The sequence below is a fragment of the Panicum virgatum genome, chromosome 2K, assembly GCF_016808335.1.
Source record: "Panicum virgatum strain AP13 chromosome 2K, P.virgatum_v5, whole genome shotgun sequence".
NCBI classification, from domain to species: Eukaryota; Viridiplantae; Streptophyta; class Magnoliopsida; order Poales; family Poaceae; genus Panicum; species Panicum virgatum.
The window spans coordinates 39565465-39568576 of record NC_053137.1 but is presented as its reverse complement, the minus strand read 5'-3'; the positions used below and the strand labels follow the sequence as shown (position 1 = coordinate 39568576).

Below are 3112 nucleotides of genomic sequence, written 5' to 3'. Positions count from 1 at the left end.
CGGTGATGACAAAAACGGGAGCATCGGTTTAACCGGTGATGGCGCTTTTTGTCAGCCTTTTTCCAACGGCTAATTTGGGGTGTGTGGGCTATATATATGCCACCCCACGGCTCATTTGAAAGTGCTGGTGACCAAGGAAGTATACAAGAGCCAAAGATCATCTCCAACCACCTTAGTGCTTCATTGTACATCATATAGGCTTAAGCACACTTGTGAGAGTGCTTAGTGCTTGTAATAGGGATTAGTTCTTGCGAGAGCTCCCTTGAGAGAAGTCTTGCTGCGGCAAGCAACTTGTGATCCGTCGTGTGACCCTCCGACTTGGTGTGGAGTGGAAACGACACTTTGTGTGGGGGAAGAGGAGACCTCCTCCTTGGTGGAGAAGCTCCGTAGTGGATTTCGGCCGGGTGACCGAGAGAGACGGTGGCGGTGCACGAGACTCGGTGTCTTGTGGGCACTTGCCTTTGCTTGCCGGCATCGCCTTGGTGGCGTAGTGCAAGACGGTGATCGGAAGAGCCTCGGTGTCCCATGGACGTAGGCGTTTGTGCCGAACCACGTTACATGACCGTGTCTACTCGGGAGTTTGCATCCCTCTTGCACTTACCTCTTTACTTACCATATTACGTTTCCGCATTTACTTTATCTTGCGTGTCTTTACTTTCCTAGTTAGTTTGATTAGGATTGGCTATAGATTGCAAGTCTTTTAGGGGTAAGTAGAGAGTAATATAGATAAACCTTAGTCATAACTAGCATGTGTAGGACGTATTAGGTTTATCTCATGCAAATAGATTGAGCCCTAGGATAGAAAGCGGTTAGCGACCCTATTCACCCCCTCCCCCTCTAGGATCGGACACCCCGGTGATCCTTACACAACTGTACAAAACAAAATCCGATTAATCTTTGGTGACCGCATCAATCTTCGGTGTCCCCCCTTCTCCCTGTCCTCGACAATCCCACCAAATCCCAGTCATCTGCAACTCTTTTGCTTGCCCGATTCGAATTCCTCTAAAAGAAGCATCGCACTAGCAATCTATGAACGCATCTAAGGCAACCTTCTATGCGTCTCTCGCCCCCAACTCACCCTCCCACCTCGCTCCCCTCGACAATCCAGCTATCTTCCAGTCAATACCCAAATGTAATAGAAATTCAGAATTGAAAAAAAAACAATTTGAATGCATGTGGGGTGAACAATTACCAACCTTAGCAATGGCGCCTCCGCCCCAAGACTCACGTGAGACAGTAAAGAACGATGATATCAATCGATTCAATAAGATCGAGAAAACCATATATGCGAATAGAATATAATGTAAGGCCCACTTTCCATATAAGGCCCATTGCACAGCCCATCCAGTTCACATATCAGCAGTAGTGGGGACACATCTGAACGCTATTCCTCATTGGGGTTGCTAGCACCGAACATCCGATGGAAATATCTCCCGTCAGACGGTCCGTGCAACATTCAAAAATAGTTTCGACAACATTAAAACTCAACATATGCAATATCAAAAATCAGCATTGGCAACATGAAAAGCATGTTGAAAACTTTTATTATCCATCCATCATTGATGAGAGAAAAAAACCATCGCAACATCTGTTTCATGTTGCACGTAATATTGTAACTCTCGATGAAAACTTACAACATTCGTGTGAAACATGTGCAGCATCGCAACAACAAGATCTACTTTTGTAACGTTCCAAAATTTCTATTGCAATATCATAAGGTACCTATTGCAACATGATTACCCGGTGATTCGCCACCGCCTTCGCTCCTCTTCAACCTCCCAGAGCTGCCCCCGCCATGACCGCCGTTCAGAGCTCCTCCGGCGGCACGTGCATCCCACCCAGCAGCCACATAGAGCTGCCCGTCATGTCCTTGCCGGCAAGCCGCCGCCCCCCCCCCCCCCCCCCCCCCCGCGCCAACCTCATCATGCCCTGCCGGCTCGGAGTGGGTCGAGGAAGGGGAGGTGAAGGAGGAAGAAGCAGGGGGCGGCAGGAACGACCGGCTCACGGCGGCGGCAGCAAGTGATGGGCAGCACCCACGCTAAGCTCTAGAGGGTGGTCGGGCTCGACGAGGCACACCGCACACCGGCCGCCTGGAGCCTTGGGATGCGGGGGTGCAGTTAAACGGACGGTGCAGTCAGGAAAAAGGAAGGGGATGCGAGCGTCCGATATTTTTTTATTCCATCGGACATCAGAATTGAAGCATTTCCGTTCCTCATTACAGAAGTTATTAATCCTAGGTAATAACCATTCCGTGTATAGTCGCAAAAAAAAAAAAACCATTCCGTGTATGAACCGCCTTACTGGCGAACGGCCCAGACATCGCGTGGGCACAGGCCGCTATGCGTATAGTAGCCGCGTTGGCGCGGCTGTCCAGCAGGTAAAGCACGGCGATGGTGAGCACGTCCCGAAGACAACCCACACGAGCAGTGCCGTGGCGAGGTAGAGCGACCGGAGCCCCGCGACCCAGAAGCCGCCGCCCCAGAGCGCCGCGTGCTGCAAGTGGCTCGCCGGTGCATCAGAGCCCAGCACGCTGATCAGGAAGCTGGCGTGCACGTATAGCACCCCCGCGGGCTGCACGAAGCAGGTGAAGGACGCGAGGAAGCAGGCCAGGAGCCAGGCGTACTTCGCCGCCGCCGCCGCCGGACGTGACCGCCGCGGGCGCGCTGCTGCTCACCCACGCGCCGAGGAGCGAGGCCAGTGTGATCGACGCCGAGACGCCGTCGGAGATGCCGCTCAGCGCCAGCGCGGCCTCCTCCGGTTCCGTCGTCTGCGCCATGCGCTGGACCCAGGCGAGCTTGTTGTGGTTCTCGTAGCCAATCACGGTGGTGTGCGGGCGCCGGAGGATCCGGTGGAGGAGGAGCAGGTGGTAGCCGACCATGGCCGCCAGCGCACAGGGGGGACTAGAACCAGGGGTCCATGGAGCTCTTGCCAAGCATCATCGCTTCCGTCCCCTTCACACCTCGGATCAACTTTTTAATTTGTGTCGATCGATCTTGGTGTTCGTCTGATCTTGCTCTTTTAATCTGGCACATTCTGTTCTATCCTTCTCTGTGTGGTGATGGCCACATGATGAGAGATTGAGAGGTTTGTTTGGCTGTACTTTCGCCATATT

The 3112-nt window shown here is 52.9% G+C and overlaps 1 pseudogene; it reads right to left on the bottom strand.

Annotated features, from left to right (window-relative positions):
• Positions 1-2337: 2337 nt before the first annotated feature.
• On the bottom strand, positions 2338-2878 carry LOC120695283 (annotated as a pseudogene).
• Between the last annotated feature and the right edge of the window lie 234 nt (positions 2879-3112).